Source organism: Triticum aestivum, chromosome 6A (genome assembly GCF_018294505.1).
Source record: "Triticum aestivum cultivar Chinese Spring chromosome 6A, IWGSC CS RefSeq v2.1, whole genome shotgun sequence".
In the NCBI taxonomy this organism is placed as follows: domain Eukaryota; kingdom Viridiplantae; phylum Streptophyta; class Magnoliopsida; order Poales; family Poaceae; genus Triticum; species Triticum aestivum.
Window position 1 is genome coordinate 618027343 of NC_057809.1, and position 18432 is coordinate 618045774.

Genomic DNA, 18432 nt, shown 5'->3' on the forward strand with positions numbered 1-18432 from the left:
GCTGACTGCGCGGCTCGGGTGTGGGCGGGCAGCCACAGTAGCTTGGGCGGCATGCATGCGGGTGGTTGGTGGAGCGGGGTTGCGACGGAGGGGTAGGAGCACCAGGGTTCACCACTTGACCAGTCCCGGTATTGGCCGACGGAGACGGTGTCCGTGGATGTCTCTCCCCTCCATGCAGGCTCCGTCGTGGTGCTCCCGCCTCCAGCATGTCACTCTTGGTGAAAACTTGATCTTCAGTATCAGACAATGATGGCTTTCTACGGTCGTATCCTTCTTGAAGGCATCGTCTTGGAGTCCCCGCTCCGGCCGTGTCCGTCTCACCACTCCTCGATTGATTATTCATCTTCATGGTGGTCTTCGGCTTATCATTAGGGTGCATAGTCGTCGTTGGCGTGGTATTTTCGGTGCTCGGCACCTTTGTATCTCGCCTTGGGCGTGTGTTCAGTGTGGTGGTGGAGTGTGTTTGTATCTTCTTACTCAAATGTGGTGGTAATGGTGCTTTATCTATAAAGCAGGGGAAAATCCTTTTTCGTAAACAGAAGGTAGCAACAGGAAGAGAGAGCGTTTCAAACACTCGCCTGGTCACAATGTATACACAATGTTAGCCACTTAGCGCCAAGGGAATCTTTCTCGGAATATCAACAAAACAAGACCGATGAAGCAAGTAATATATGCAACACAAGACCAGCGGGACAGTGCTTACGAACCAATTTTATAACAGTGACAACCAGTACAAAAGAATATAATAAATAAGGCAAGGCAATGGCACTTATTGCTCGTATTAGGTACAATTTCTCTGGCCTAATTTGTTTAAATTTCAAAAAATGTAAAGTACATTGATGAATCATAGAACAGAGAAGTATGCAATATATCCAGATGCTGTTTGAATTTGAGAACCGACTCACGAGGAGGAGCTAACAACAACTCTACTACTAAATCAGCACAAGTGAGTAGGTCGGAATTCCATATAGTGCTTTTAATCACGTACAAATGTCTTGTACTCATTTAAGAGAAGCTCACAACATAATTAATAAGACAGGGAGATGAGCCAATTAAGGAGTAACATATGTAAGAATTGCCCAACAAAAAACTGTTGTGTAAGCTAGCTAGAAATGCCGAGGATGCGGGAACAGAATGTATCATCAAAGGGAATAACGCAGCAGCAACTCTCATGTTGCCGGCCGGCCCACGAGGCATTTCTTGTAGGTGCTTGTAGCTCCAAACTCCACTGCTTGCTAGGGACAGTAACAGTAGTGCTTGCAGTTAAACTGAACGAGAGGATGAAACTTGTGTACCAATGTCGCCTTGTCTCCTCAAATAGGTGGGGAGCTGACAGTGCAATAATTAGTCCCTTCCTGGCATCGCATAGATGATCTTCTCTAGCTTGAGATTGTACATGGAAGGAAACATGAGCATACGAGTCAACGAAATTAAGAGAAAGGTCAGAAAGTTTATAAAATCTTGGGAATACAGTAGTACCTCAAGGCTACTATCAGCAGATTTTTTGAAAGATGAGAGTAGGCCGGTTGGGATGTCTACCAGCTGCTCTCTCCATAGCATCCTGTGCAGCTGCAAGACTGCCATCATCCCAGTCCCAGCCATATGTTGCAAATTTGAGACTAAGGAGGCACGGGAGATTTCCCATTCCGAATTTCCAGTAACCGGGCCTCCAAATTCCACTAGCAGTGTCATAACCGGACCTCCAAATTCCAATTTCGAGTTTTTCTAGCTTAGGCATGGATCTTGCTTCAAAAAACATCCATTTACATGATTCCAAAGAGAACTTCCTCAAGCATCGGAACCCAACTTTATCGCTAACTGTGAAACTTGTATCGCTATACTTTCCCATTCCGACCACTTCCAGAATGAGCAACTCCGGTAAGCTTCCAAGGACCCGTAGATCTTCCTGCGTGAATTTGTTCACTTCTAGGCGCAACAGCTGGAGGTTTAGAAGGGAACTCACCCATTCCGGAACCTGCTCCACATGCGAGCCCTTGGTCATAATGAATTCCTGGAGGCTAAACGGAACAGGGCACAAAGATCCCTGTTGTAAGAAGCGCCCCCCACAAACAGTAGTTAGAGAACGAATGTTTTGAGTGCCTAGTTTGCGAAGAGCAGAAGCAATAGATTTATTGCACTGTTCCTCTTCATGTTCCTGTACAGAGATGGAAGCACCTTCAAAATTGAGGACCAGCTTCCTCAGGTTCTGCAGCTGTCCAAGTTCTTGAGGGAAGTTAAATGGCTGCCTATAGACATTGACCTCTCCCAACATCTCTAATGCTTGCATCTTCTCAATTCCATTTGGAAACTTAACACTACTTTCATGAAGCACATCCACCAATCTTTCGAGGTTCACAATAGTTGATGGTAAATCTTGTAATTGAGTGCCTCTTATGTCTAGCATCTCTAAGCAACGTAGATGGCTGATTTCTTTTGGGAGTTCACTTACTTCTGTCCATTTGAGGTTGAGATGCCTCAACTGAAACAACCTCCCAATATTTGCTAGATGGTGGTTTTCCACTTGGTTGCAAAGCTCAAGGTCCAAAACACGCAAATGCCCAAACTCACTCAGAGGAGGGATTTCCATGGAATAACCGAACACATTGAGTGATCGTACATGAGACAATACCATGCCAGTCTTTCTTATTGAATTTCCTTCCTCATCAACTTGGAGAGAGAGAGCCGACGAACTTTGCTTTGCGTCCTGCTAGTTATATACGGAACACCAATTAAAGTGACAAAGTTCACTTCGATTGACTTTGATATGATGAAATCAAGAATTATGTCATGAACTCGACAGCTCTCCACCTTACCATATTCATTTGTGCATGCAACTTGGATCAAACTCCTATTGAGGAGCTCATTAAAACACCTCTCTCCTGACTCATATGTTGTGTATCTGCCATCTTTGTGAATGAATCCCTCAGCAACCCATCTCCATATTAGGGCTCTCTTCTCAATAACAGAATCTTCCGGAAATATACTCAAATACAAGAGACATGTTTTTAGATGGGGAGGAAGATCAAAGTAGCTAAGTGACAATATCTTTATCATTGCTTCAACACCAGGATTCCTTTCAAGTGCACGACCAATTGAATCTTTCACCTGATTCCACATATGTTCTGTTCTTTCCGTGATAGCCAACAAACCAGATATGCCAATGATCACCAAAGGTAAGCCACCACATTTTTTTAAAATTTCATCAAGAACTTTTTGAAGGTTCGGAGGGCAATCTTCATTGGAATCAAACAGTCTTCTGTGAAATAGTTGCCTTGAATGCACCACATCAAGTGCCCTCATATTATAGATACAACCACTACATGATGACCGACATAAATCTGCGACATCACTTTTACGAGTAGTGGTGATTATTATACTGCCAGAACATGTTATGGGGAATGCACACTTAATAACATCCCATGTATCCACAGCCCATATATCGTCAACAACAACAAAATACCTGCACATGATTTATCAGCGTTACCTTAATGTGAAGATCATACATTAGGAAGCTGTTCTCATTGAAAAGCATGCATATAAAAATATAAAGTAATAACATATAAAATTCAAGCATGCACATGTGTGGATTTTGTGCTATTTGCCCCGCTTTATGCTGATGTTTGATGTTCAGCTCATGATTTTAGTTTGGCGAAAAACAAATGATGTTTTAAAATATATATTTGATAGCTTTTTTTGCTTGTGTAGTTACATACCTAAGTAGAAATTAGCTACCCTTTGTCTAACCTACATTTTAGGATGTATTTTGTGTCGGCAAATGATGAAAAGACGCATGATAAAATTAAAAAATGTTTTATGGTTAGGATGAAAGCCTTGATAATAATTGCATTCAAAACTAAGCCCTAAACTTCAACAATCGGACCCTTTCATTCTAAATTGGGCAAATACCAAGGCCTACAGAGTGATCTGGACAAAACTATTGTGCGTACACCAAGTAAATAAAACTACAGTTTAACTTGCAACGCATTTTATGTCAAATAGCTTGTAATTCTTCTCCAAAGTGCTCTTCTCATCCCAAGGTCAAACGTACTTACAAAATTAAAATAGGAAAATTAAATAAAATTAGAAAATTCTTAAAAGTTTTGCCACAAACTTCGTTGAATATGGATGTGTGCATCCTTGTGATGCAGAGGCCATGGTAATCGCCTTTCAAAACAAAGAACTCCGTTGAATGTTATACAAACATGCTAATTTTCGTGAAGAAACAATGCTCCAAGATGCTTTAAAAAAATAGTGTTTTCCGAGCATCAATTCTTTTTCCTCCTAGAGCATCAGGAACGTTTTTTGTTAAGAAAAAATGTACACATGTAAAAGATTCCACAAAAGATGTCAGAGTTTTATTTTTTACTATTTTACTATTTTACTATTTACGAGGGCGCATTTGAGCCCAGGAGCAAACTCCATGTCGTTCTTCCTTCTACCAGTCATGGATAAGCACGAAGCAAAGATGCTTTGTCTTTTTAATTCCACAACTAAGTTCACACTTAATTATGGAGCACTCGGAGTACAGCCCCGGAGGAAAGTTTAAAGGCACTTTATTTTATGTTATTCTTTAAATGTATGATGAAGAATAATATATATAAGAACTTTATTTTAAGATGAATGTCTAATTCATTCTTCTAAAGCTATGGCATTTTCTGTAGTGAAATATGTTGCATGCTCGGCACTAAAGTTCCTAACCTAAGGGTATCTCTAGCCCTTCCACTAAGTTTTAACTCATCAAACAACCTCTCAAAACATAACTCATCAAATTTTAGATGCGCATCTATCAAACTTGGACTAGTCATAGTGGGGAGTAATTTAAAGTATCATAATAGTAGTGTCATAGATGACTTCATTTATTAGCTTGTAGACTCATTTTGCTTTGGGAAGCGTTATATTTTTTGAAAGTGCTATGTTACGGTAACATATTATATTACCACACACCTCTCTCCTCATTAAATATTTGTCACATAAGTAATTTTGCCTTGGGTCTAAGGCTGGTCATAGTGGGAGTAACTTAGCTAGTAACATAGTGCACTCCAATTTTTTTGCTTATGTGGAAATTAATTAATGAGGAGTGATATTTGTGGCAACATAGTGGGAATGTTACTGTGGCATAACGCTTCCCAAGAGAAGATGAGTCTAGAAGCTAGTAAACGAAGCCATCTATGGCACTACTACTATGTTACTTTGCACTATAAAGGTTCTAGCTCATACTAGTGTTATATGCATGACATTAGTATAAGTTACTCCCCACTATGACCAGAGTAAACTTAACTCCCATCCGCATAGACCCATACACCGCCTAGAAGTATCCATCTCCTTCTCCTTCCTTTACCGGTACCTCCACCTTTCCATTTGCCGACGTCTGTTGTGGTTTCTCATAGACGAAGGCATCCCTAGCTAGCTACATCCCTCCTTTTTTTTTTCCAGTAGCACCCCGTGCCGAGGAATTGTGCCCTCTTCCTTCACCTCCAACGAGATCACCGTTGTTTGACACCTTGATAATGTGGCATGCCTAGTTGCTTCATTCCCCAGCTCGAGTTCCCTCGACCGTAGCTACCTGAGATCCCTAGAAAGATTCCTACCTCGTCAATTTGGCTGGAGGAGCAACGCCAACACGACTCCATTGAAGCTATGATGCATTTGTGCATGTGGAGAATGTGGCCTCAACATTGGCCCTCCCTAGCAACCACCAACCCCTCCATACTCCTCCTTGCATCTCTCCTAGCACGACACTCCTCAGTGAGCACTCCATGTTGTCGTTTGCTGGAGACGACAAACACTTTAGAGGCCTGACCCACTCTGTTCGTTGGGAGAGCATGGTCTGCGGATCCTGCCACCACCGCCACCGGAGGTTAGCTCCCAAAGGCGTGTAACGAGTCTTGGACAGCGTGCCATAGGTCGACCACTGATGTTGCATTGTCCCTCGTCGTCCCCAACCTCGTCGGTCGGTCGTTGTATCATACCAAGCCTTGTTGGAGTCAGGCATTATGCCATCACGAGCAGGGGGGACACTTGGGAGGCCATCATGGCCTTGGGGAGCCCGGTCGTGCCGCGGTGGAAGTGGTGAGTGGCGGCGGACGGTGGCTGAAATTTGAGGAGGCGTTTGAGGAGGCTCCTCAAACTGCTCAAGTTTGACTAGGAGGGACAAATTTAAGGAGTAACTCCTGAAATTTTTAGGAGTTGATGATTTCAAAGGAAGTTCTAGATGGAGTTAATTCCTCAAATGTGGAAATTTTGAGGAGTTCAAAGTTTTTAGGGGAAGAGATAGATATGCTCTAAGCGACAGTAATTGCATAAGGCATTCCACTCTTCCATACAATAGATCTGCATCAACAAAACTTCCTTTTTTTAACAAAGGGTGAATTTTATTGGCTCAAAGTGAAGCATCAAGTGGATACAAACACCATGAGCACACACCTGGCCTCTGCATAGCTAGGATGCACACAACATCAATGCACACACACAAATAAACACTCTAGCAAATAGTAAAGTTGTCCAACACCAAAACTATGCTTAAGCTATGAAGAAAAACTCAAGCAATCAAAAAATGATTAACAAACTACATCAATGACCATATCTGCACCAACCATCTCTTGACACCACAAGGACAACAAAGTTTTTCAATAGCAACACCTTCAATAAGGGAACGCCACTCAATTGTCGTCGACATTAGATCAAACCACCAAAGGCCAGATTCTAAGTTTTCACTTTGAAGAACAAGTCCGAGTATAACCGGGCAATGCCCTCAACAACAACAAGGTAATACTGCAAAAAGATTGTCATTGCCAGGTATAACCATATTAAGTCAGACCTAGGGTTTTCATCCTGGAGCTCCAGACAGAGTGCTCAAAAGACCACCAAATCAAAGTCAATCATGTGTTGTCGCCACCGATTTCCACGATTCCAACATCTACATGTGATACGCTAGAAATCTCGTCACGACCTTTGCACAACCATACTCTCTACATCAAGCTGTTGTCCATAGATTGCATCTCACTACCAGAACGGAGCCTTTCTGTTGCATCCGAAAACATCGCCTGTACGAGCCATCGATGGCAACCACCAGATCTGGAGAGAGAAACTCTCATGAAGTTATTTTGATGGCGCCCCGAGCCGGAGTGGTCACCACATGGACCAAAACCGACTACGAAGCATACCTCACTCACTACCGCCTCATAGGTCGGGCGCATGGTTGCAAAACGATGTTGATGTCCCAACAAGGCTGCTGGGAACACTTCCCCAATGTTGTCAATGAGGGCGAGTAGGGGCACGTGTCCCAGTCGCTCAGGATGGCTCCTGAAACTCGGCAACAGCTGGTGGGGAGCCATCATGCACCGTCCGATGCTTGTCACACAGATCCAGGAGCGAAGATGGCTGTGGCAATGTGATTTGATCTAAGGCTTGACCCAGATGCGCCTGGATCAGAAGCTAGCAGTGTCACCGCCTCCGTCCGCCATGGGGCCTAGCCCCGGCAGATTCCAGCGACGACAAGGGGACCTAGTGGTGGCGGCGAGGGACTCCGGAGTCGCATGGGAGAGCGACCCGGGAAGCATTTACGTATCGCCTTAAATTTTGGGAGAGAATTTCACTTTTCAGCCTCTGGATCAACTAGGGATGCACACGATCTTTTTACTCAATTTTTTTAAGATTTAATCTTGATGAGTGATTCCACCACATATCAAGCTTGATGCTCAATAAACGAGGGGAAAACCCTATGCATCACCTGTCACTTTTAGGAATTAAACCCTAGTGGTTATGCTGCAAAATTCTATGCCTAATCTCTCAGCTAAGGCTCTCTTTGCAGCAGAACTTCCTCAGGCTACAATGGAATATGATATATAGTCCCGCTTGCCCAACTTTCCTTTCCCTATTTTATTGTTTGCTCGATCCCTATTGGCTATTGCCAACCTCCCTGACAAGTTCTCTGCAGCAGATTATATAGTAAGCATAGCACGACACAGTTCAACAATAGCAAACCGATCCTTAGTACTGACGGATGGGGAACCCACAAGTGATGAGCTGTTCGTGTTAACAATTTTTTGCATACTATTTTTTTTCTGATGGAACACATCTTTTGCACCTAGTATTTAAATACGATCCTCGATCATGTACAAGTGTGATTTTTTGAATTTTCCTAGAAAACGAGAACTTTCATGTGAGAAGAAGAAAAACCACATTGTCACTTAGGGTAGTTGTTGATTTGTATCTGCGTGATATTGTATTTTATTTCTCACTTTAGACATCAACATGGTCATATTTGCCCATGAGATTTTCTAACATCTTAGAAAGTACTACCTCCGTTCTCAAATGTACGACGTTTACATTTGGGAACAGAGAGGGTGTATATACTAAAATGCAGAAATAATGAACATTTTTAGATAATTTATCAGTATGGTTTCTGCTATATGTCTAAACAAGTTTCGCATGCATCCGATGATGACGAACACAAATAGAACCGAACCTTTTGTGTGCTAGAACATTGGTGATCTTGCCGATGAGTTGTTGTATAGTCCCTGCTTTTGTGCTAGCATAAGCTTGGCCACTGACTTCACTGAGAATGGTTCTCAAGATATTCGTCATATCTGGATTTCGTGATACAGATATGAAAGCCTTACACTTGAATTTCTCTTTTAGCTCTTGATACACTTGGTTTGCAAGAGTTGTTTTGCCCATTCCTCCCGATCCAACAATGGAGACCATCTTCACGTGTTGTTGTGTTGATGCAACTCCATCGTCGTCAGTTAACAACTTGATCAACTCAGCCCTGGGTTCATCGATTCCAACAAGCTTCGATGCATGCTCAAATACAGCAAGAGCTCTAGGGTCAACGGTCGCATTTTTGGTATTGGAGAAGGTCTCACGACCCTTGTACCTTGCGTTCCTATCGCCCACCTCAATGATCTGTTTCTTCAGATCCTGAATCTCCTTGCCGATTTGGTGGCGAGCCTTCATCTTCCCCAACTTCCCTAGCGAGCTCTTGATCTTCTCAATGAAGCCATCTGGCTTTTCGTCTTTGTCACCAACACTTTGCATGAAGTCATCGATGGCATCCTCCAGATCATAGGACAATTCCCGCACCTCAGTCATCCAGACTTTACCCTGCACATCGGGATCCTCCTCCTCCTCCGACATCTTGAGGAGAAAAGCCTCCATGGCGGCGAGTTCATGAGTGAGAGACCCGATCTCCTTGCGCACACCCTTAAAACGCTTGTACTCGTCGCCGAGCAGGGTGGCCAGCTTCCTGAGGACAGGTTTGAGGACCCCCGTCGCCACAGTCACTAGAGCCGCCTCCATGGCCACAGAGCTCGAATGCACGGCCAGTGATTGAACAGGAAAGTTTGCGCCAAGTCTAGACCCTGAAAAGAGGATGGATTAGTCATAGTTAAGCCACTCACCCGAGGTACTAGTGCGCCGAAGAAGTTACAAGACGAACACCGACGTGGGAGCTTTTTGCATTTTTCTTCTTCTTCTTTTGTAAGAGGCATACGAGGGAGCTTGGGGTGTACCTAGCCTAGCGGGATCTGGAATTTATTCACTAGTTGCAACTCGGAGCGAGAGCGAGCTCGGTTAGCAGTGCGGTTGCAGTTGGAGCCGTCGCCGCGCTCAGAGCTTGGTCTGTCAATAATTCTGCGTTGAACCCGCGGAATTCAAGGTGTAGCCAACCTAAACCTACACCCTGAAAAGATGAGTGGCTAATCGAAGTAAGCCCATGCCGGCCGTACCTGGCGGGATTCGATCTGCAGCAGAAGAGAAGATGGCTGGCCGGCGATGGAGCAGTAGGGGTGAAGCTCGGATACCCACGGAGAGACGAGGAGTAGCGCGATCGAGAATGGGGTGGAGGGATCCGGTGTGTGGTAATCCCCTTCACCAAAACGCATACGCAAACTGCAGGGCCGCAAGGAGAGGATGGAAGTTATCTATGCGAGTGTGGTGTGTGTGTACCTGACGCTGCACTTGACCACGCGTACGCGAGTTGTGGCTGGTATCCGAGTGCCAGTCGAGTGCAGCCTATTGTCATTGTGCAGAAAAGGAGTGGAAGGCACGCATGGGCCAAAAGATTTAGAATGGACAAAATTCTCAAAATTGCGATTGCCATGACCATCATGACCCAACTACTCCAGCATGCAACCATTCAGAGCATCTACATCCGGATACAGCAAATCCGACCCCTCAAATACCCGCGGATGCCCGAAAGCGTTCGCGGACAGTAGTGACCGGTCACGTCTCAAATAATCTCTTACACAACCGGATACCTCAGTTAAGTAATCTCAAATCCATACTATTACATACGACGTTCAACCTAATCTAACCGGAGCTCGTCCGACTCCACCACGCCCATGTCCGGCGGCAGGCTACGCCCCTCGAAGTGTTGCTCCGATCACTAGCGAGGTAGAGTAGGACATGTGACACACACCGGCTCACGGGACTCGAGGCACCGCCGTCTCCCATGCCCTACTCTTCCTCGTCGATTCTGGAGCCTTGACGGTGTCGGTGGATGTGAGATCAGTGATGGATCCGTCATGGGATGTGCCGGGGACGGCCACAACGACACGGTAGCAGTGTCCAGGCTGGTCGTGCTTTATATAGGGTACCAGAGAATGTGACTCCACCTCGCCAACGTCCGCCGCTGCATCACGTGCACGCTGCCTCGCGCGGCGGGCACGCCGTGCCATATTTGTGCCGGACGATGCCCGTGCGTTCACCTCTCACTCGGCGCGCCAATGAAGCGGTTGCGCATCCGCAGCCCCATTCGGATGCCAAATGGACCACACTGCCTCCGGTGAGGCAGCAGTGACCCACATCGCGCTGGATCCATGCGCCATTTGGGCGGACGCAATGGATTCCTGACAAAAGGAGTCCGAGCGCTACCGTCGGGTGGCCTCCTCCTGGAGCGGCGCAACACAAGGCGGACGGTCATCTCCTCCTCAGGCCTGCATTGGACAAGCTCCAGATCAATTGATCTGGAGGTGTAGGACTTGGATCCGCTTCCTTTCATGTTGGAGAAGGTAAGAGATTGCCGAACAGGAGCTTGGGTAGCAACGTGGACTAGAGGGAAGTGGAGTGGAGTGGCAATGGTTTGGTTCGGGGAGTGGATGGGCACGAATATATACGGTGCTGGTGGGCCAGCATGGGACAGGTCTGACGTGGCGGACGCGTCCGATCACATCCAGGCAACCCCATATCCACCTCATATTTTGGCTGGATATGAGAGGTACCAGTCAGGTCGAGCGTTTAAGGCGCTCGTCTGGACCGGGTATTGTTGACCGGTCAGCCTTCTGCCCGAGCGTTTGAGGGGAGTTTAAGGCGCTCGACCATAGATGCTCTCATCATTGAAAATGTAGAAACCACAGAATATTGCTCATACAATAGAAAAAGACGGCACATGCTTTTGAACAGCAGCTTGGATGATAAGAGAGGGAAATCCATAGCATTTCACAACATAAATGTGACGGGGACATTTCACGAAAAGTTTTCCAGTGATAGCTGCTCACGCATTACGTACAACTCATTGTTACGATGATAACAAGAAACATAGGGCTAGCTCAAACCTCCAATTAAAACCGGTACGATCATTGCTTACATAACTAAATAAATCGGAACTTTATAACAAATGTCTTTGTGTCCAGGTGGAGATTCGAAGACATGGTGCAGAGATTTTGATGCCCAAGACCAGGATCATCATCATCATCATGCAGCCAATTCACGAACAGAGAGTGTCTCTGATCCAACTTCAAACATCACTTATCCAGGACACCAAAAATCATCATCCGCTACTCAAGCATATGGAGAGCTGTACTGCAAATCATCGGTGACATCAAATTTTAATACTGACATTTTGCAATTGTATAGTAAACTGCAATGAACTGTAAGCATATAAAACAACATCCTGACCACCGAAAAAATGCGGAGGGCTTAATTATGAAGAGTTCTGCCTAGGAATCTAGCGTAACAGCTGAATCATTTTTCTTTTTCAAGGGAAATGGTGACTTTATTGCTTAAGGATCTTTTGTTCATCTTTTTTTTGAGGGAAATGGTGGCATTTTCAGCTTGCCGAAGAAGTTGCTTGAGGAAATAAGCAAGAGAGAATACATGACTAAATTAAGTAAGAAGGTCAAAAAAGGAAGGCAAATTATCATAAGTTGTACAGGACCAGGTGCTTACAAGACCAATTGCTACAATTAAAGATGTACTTTTAGTCGTTTATCCATTGAACAAGTTGAATTTTAGTCACTGTACTAAGTTTCAAGACAAGTGTGACATTACAAAGTCATAGCTTGTGAAGCATGTTAGACAAAGTTACTTTGTTAAGGAAGGATTTCTTCGATCATTGAAAACCGAAGACGTACTGAAGATGCACACAGTGCAAACACGCACAGTTCACAACACAAGCCAAACAGGGGATAAAGCTAAAACATGTTGTGTAAACATGCAGTACAGGATAAATACTGTATGTTCTTGGCTTCATAGAAAGAGATGTAAGTATATGTGCATAAAAATACTGCTCAAATTTGAGATGATGTACCGGGTGAGCAGAAGCAGCAAGCAGCAACTCTAGTGTTCTTGGCTTCTACTTCAAAATTAATCGGAGTAAAATGCATTTATTCTAGTGGGTCCTCGGTCAGGGTAGCTATAGAATATTCTACCAAGATATTTAGGTATTTGGATGCCACTGCATTTAAAAAAATATTATATTAAGTGTCACAACTGAATTTGTGGTGGATATGGTGAGTTATACTTTCTTATATTTAGGGAAAAATTTATATATTTGGTTGTCCGATCCCTCAAAATCTTGGTACAGTATTCTACCTACAAATTTATATATTTGGATGTCAGTACATAAATAAATATCAAAATATAATCAACGCCATAACTTAATTGATCGAAGAATGTGGTGTTTTGAATTTCTAAGAGTTAGGAAAAGATTTTTTTTAATGTCTTCACTCGATAGTTTAACACAAAAGGAGCATTTGTAATGATAAATCATTGCCATCCTTTGTATTTGTGAGAACCTCTATGTTCACATATTGGATAGTGTTTATCATTATTTTAGAAATAGTTGTCTAGTATTTTGGAAAGTATAATTTATTGTTAAATAACTAAGTTACGAAAAGTAAAAAAGTTTAATATAAATAATGCATGTTTAGTTTACGGAAGATGTCACTGTTGCACAAGTTCGAAACATAAGTAAAAATCTAAGAGGAATTGTCAACGAAATCAAGCTTGTTCTTTCTCGTCCGTTATCAGAACCAAGCTGCGTACCAGAAACAACGACACCCGCGGTACACCTCAAGGTTCATCAAGATGCAGACCAGCCAGAGATCAAGATTCCCATTGATAAGCAGTTATTGTCTTTCCTTCGGAATGCAGTCAGGGAGAAAATGCTAGGCATAAAGGTCTGTTCTTATTATTTTTTACCTAAAAAACCATTTTTTACCCACCCAAGCTAGTGTTACGAGGTAGTGCATGTGCAGTGCATTGGAAAAAAGAGAGCTGATTACATCATTCAACTTCGTGAGACTTCGCCAGAGCAGTTCGGAGACATGCAAGATTTCGTTAACGCAATTGGATTTAATAAGATAGAGGTACAATGTGATAATGATGTGTTGCCCGTTTTGGTTTTGCTTATATTTCCAATATAATAATTTGTCTTTTTTTGGGCAGAAGGACAAGATGATGGCGTCACTTGTAAGGTCCGCCCTAAAGATGAAAGGATGAGTCTCTTCTCAATACGAAGAAGTACAATGCAGGGCATGGTAATTAGTTTCTAATTCCTTAAGTAGCCTATCTTAATCCTCTTATGACTCTAGGTCCTTGAGAATTTGAAAGACGGCCACTATACCCTTGTTCAATCTTTTAGAAAATTTATCATGCATGTTTCGTCCACAACCCATTCCTTTGTAACTGAGTATAGTTGTTCTTGCTAGATCGAGAGCACCTATGCTAGCTTAGATATGATACATGTTTCTTCAACAGCCCAAAGGGAATTATTCGCATGTCCTTCTGTTGTCCATAGTCTTCAGCTATTGTTAATTGTAACTAAAGGTTCAATGCTAGTTCATTTGAGTTTATCTTTTATATTTTAGAGCCGTGGTGAGAAACTAACTCTGAATTATGTGCCTTCAAATTTTAAGCGATATTAGAAAATTTAAGCTTGTTTCCTGAGACACATATATTCACTTTACTTGCTCAAGTAATTCTTTAATTCTTTTTGTTCTCAACCGGACGCATATATTCGCCATATCTATAACCTCTGTTTGGTTCAAAAGCAAGCAAATTCATGGAACTTCTATTGTTAAAAGTAGCAACATTACCTTGTTTTCTTCAGTATCATCAGCCTTTTCTGGTCTCACTGAATCAGGTTGAGAAGTGGAACCTTCCAACAATCGCTGCAGAACATCAAGTGGTGCTTTTCTCTATGTTTCACAAATAGTTAAGCATGATTATGTATTCTCAGCATGCTTAAATGTATGCATGTCTTTCCTGAGACTTGCGATGGCCGAATACCTATGAGATATTATTGGTTCCAAGTCATGCTGCTGGAATATGTTCTTGTGATGTGACTGCACAATTATGTGATAATGTATTGATTCCAAGTCAAGAAAATTATGTTGTTGATGTGAAGAACTGTTACAAGATTAGATTTTTTAACCGCTTTACACCATTTCAATTCAATATGGCAATCCCTCCCTGTCAAATGTTGTTCTATATAGAGGGGATGTGTGTGGCTGGAGGGGGATTTGAGGTTTCAAGGGAATTGGGTGGAAGTCCCTCTATGCCAAACGAGTCCTAATAACCAACTCTTATATACACTTCTACAAAGTGGTTGACATATAAATGATCATTTTAGAATGGAAGGAAACATTTTTAATGTTTCTAAGCGTTAACAATATGAAGCCTAACAAAACTATCTGCATGTGTGTACGCCGTCTCGTCCATACTTGGCGTTGGAACTTGAACAAGATCAGAAGCTCAGCGTGAGAGGGAGATGGCCACAGATAACAAGCTTCTTCGACATTGATGCCAATGGTATTGTCAAGGTGTCAGCAAAGGACAAGTCCACTGGCAAAGAGCAGGTGTCACCATCAAATCTTCAGGTGGTTTGTCTGATAGTGACATCGATCGAGGAGATGGTTAAGGAAGCCGAGCTAAATTCTCAGAGGGATCAGGAAAGGAAGTCTTTGATTGACCTCAGGAACTCTGCAGGCACCACCATCTATAGCATCGAGATTATGAGCTTATATGACCAACTCAGGAACTCTGCAGGCGCCCCAATGCTCATGAAAAAAGCATTGGGGCTCATGAAAAAGGCATTGGGACAGGTGCATCTTCAGGTGGTTATGCGACGAGCTAGGACGAGCACCATCTCATCATTGATGGCACTGGCCCGACAGGCCCACAATGCTGAACTGGACGTCTGACAAAGCTTTGCCTGATATTATGACGCCGAGTGCCCATAGTTGTTCCCACGTGGTGGTTAGTGCGTATAGGCCAGTGGCCAACTCAGAACAAATACCTAAACCTGTTAGTGCATTAACAATTAAAAGTAGTGACTGCTGTCAGGAGAAATCCGGAGCCACCACCACCTCCTAGGTGATACCGCTAAACAGCCAGCCGCCACCGTAACATCTCGCGGGTGCTCTCCAGGCCTGCCCGACTTTCAGAAAGGTATCTCTCGTGGGTGCTCTCTAGGCCCGCCCGACTTTAACAAGGTCTGAAGTAAAGTCAAGGTAACCGTGTGTCCAAAACATCAAGGGGGAAAACCTGAGGAATCACCCTCGGCGGATCCCACTCGATGTAATCATCAAGATGAACATAGGAGGAATCACCCTCGAGGTTCGCACTTTGAGGGGTTGCACGACAGAGTCGTATCAGAAGTGGTGAAGGAGGAATCACCCTCGAAGACCATAACCGATTAGCTACACTACAGAGATCTTGGATATGATTTTTGAGATCTTGCATCTCCTTGCCGATCCGACGGCGAGCCTTCATCTTTCCCAACTTTCCTAGTGATTTCTTGATTTTTTTTCAATGAAGCCATCTGGCTTTTCATCTTTATCACCGACACTTTGCGTGACGTCGTCGATGGCATCCTCCATGTCGTAGGACAACTCCCGCACCTTATTCAACCAGACTTTATCCTATGCATTGGGGTCCTCCACGTCGGACATCTTGATGAGATAAGCCTCCATGGCGGCTAGCTCATGACTAAGAGACTCGATCTCTTTGCGCACACCCTTGAATCGCTTGTACTCTTTGCCAAGCAAGGTGGCCAGCTTCTCCAGGACAGGTTTGAGGACCTTCGTCGCCACAATCACGAGAGCTACCTCGATGGACATGGTAGTTGAGAGCTCACGAGTGGATTCTGCGTGGAGCCCAAGTCGTCATAATGCACTGACAGTGTCATCAATCAACAACCTGAAAAGAGGATTAATCGATGTAAGCCACAATTTCCAAGCACCATTACACTGGAAAAGCTACGAATCAACATTGTGCCGGGCGGTGGTGGCATACGAGGAAAATAGAAGCTGAATTTTTCTCGGTTCGCAGAGTCGGAGGAACGCATTAACTGATCTGAACCGGCTGGATCCGCGTCGTCGATCTGACATCCTGGAAAGAGGATGGATTAACGGAGATAAGGCCAACCATTGCTGCACCGAACAAGCTACAGTGTACAAAACGCCTCGTGCCCAATGAGAGGAAGCGCCGGACGGATGGGAGATGGGGGTATACCTAGCGTGATGGATCCGCCCGCGGACTAACCCAGGCACCTCGCCCCGGACGGCAAGGAGAAGAGACGAGAATGGAGGATCCGCCCGCGGAGTAACCCCACTTGACGGTGAACACTGCCGTATCCATTGTAAATATTGACTAGCCCATGCTCTGTCATTAACTGTATATGTTTTCAGTTCACGTCCAAATCATTTCATATAAAAATCATTACCATGCCGTAGAATAAACTGCTATCTTTCGATGCTGCATCAGCACCAGCCGTGTTGAAAATTTCCTGTCGTTCTCTTCTAGGCAAGCAGGCGGGAGTTTCTTGGAGAAACTCCACGCATATACAGGCAGGCGGGAGTTTCTCTTCTAGCCTAGTTCTTGGCATGTTTCCTAGAATGCTGCCGCCGCCGGCCTGAACACATCAGCCAGAACACGTACAAAAGTTAAGAGTAATGAACTAAAGAATACATCAGCCAGAACACGTACAGAAATTATCGTCTGCTACGTCCTGAAGCATCCATTCGGAGTGCGACTATCACTGCAAATTCATGATGCCATGGGTGGAGACAGGCCCCAGGCAGCCCAGGCGGCTGCCTGGGGCGTGAGACCCATCTCGCTTGTATACTGTAGCAAATATACTGTAGAACAACGAAGACTGCCTGGGGCGTGAGGCCCATCTCGTTCGTTGCCTGCCTCATCTGCCTGCGGCCTGCCTGTGCGTCTACTTCGAGTCTGGACGAACACGAACCAGCCAGCCACCGGCAGCCCGTTCCCCTGACTTGGACGAACCCTAGGCGCCGCCCGCCGCCTACCCTGCCGGCCAGCTCTGGCCCCTTCAACCCCCTTCTGCGGCATCAGGTTGCGCTGCTTCGGTGCTGTGGGCTGCTACCCTGTCCGATGAGGCGGCGACCTCTGCGAGGCGGCAGGCTTCCTGGCGTCTGGCGAGCCGCAGCACATAGCAGACAGCAGAGCAAGAGGCCAAGAGCAAAGGTATCCCTTCCTTACTTCCTAGTTTTCTTCGAGTTCGATGTATAGCTCTGTTCGGTGGAGGCGTGGAGCTCTACTCCGAACTTCTGAATTCTGATGTATAGCTTTTAGGACAGAGACAGTGCAGCATTGAGCTCTGTTCGTTGGAGGCGTGGAGCTCTATTCTAATCTTGTAAGCATGGCCCCCTCACTAAGGATTCACTAGGTAGAGTTCCTGTACTCTGTAATTGCTAGATGCCACCATTGTTTGCTTGATGCCACTTTTTGTTAGATGTGGAAACCTATTTAGACAGATAGTAATTTTGTTTCTATAAATGTTACAGGAAGGCAAGATGAGTAAAAGAAACAAGACATTGAATTCATTTTTTCAAGTTCGAACCACAGAAACTGCAGAAACAGGTCCTTCAACTCGAACAACTGATAATGCCCCTAGTGTTACGGCTCAACTTAAACCTGGTGATATTGAATCAGACCCTGGTAAGAGAATACCAATTGAGGATTTGGATGCAGACATTAGAGATCTTGCTAGAAGGGAGTACATTAGTATGGGTCCATGTCAACCAACTGATCATACATATGAACAGATAAATGGTAGAAGCTTTCATGATTACTGGTATAATGATCATCGCGGCTGGTTGGAATATAGCATTGAAAAAAAAGCAGCCTTTTGCTTTTATTATTTTCTATTTAAGCAACCAAGAGCTGCAAACTATGGTGTTG

The 18432-nt window shown here is 44.4% G+C and overlaps 1 long non-coding RNA gene and 1 pseudogene across 1 annotated transcript; one reads left to right on the forward strand and one right to left on the reverse strand.

Moving 5' to 3' along the window:
* Window positions 1-1492: 1492 nt before the first annotated feature.
* LOC123129854 (disease resistance protein PIK6-NP-like) lies at window positions 1493-9351 on the reverse strand (annotated as a pseudogene).
* Window positions 9352-17665: 8314 nt separating this feature from the next.
* LOC123131451 (uncharacterized) lies at window positions 17666-18143 on the forward strand. Its single transcript, XR_006464179.1, has 3 exons — window positions 17666-17715; window positions 17824-17884; window positions 18036-18143. It is a non-coding gene; the product is annotated as an uncharacterized lncRNA (long non-coding RNA).
* Window positions 18144-18432: the final 289 nt, after the last annotated feature.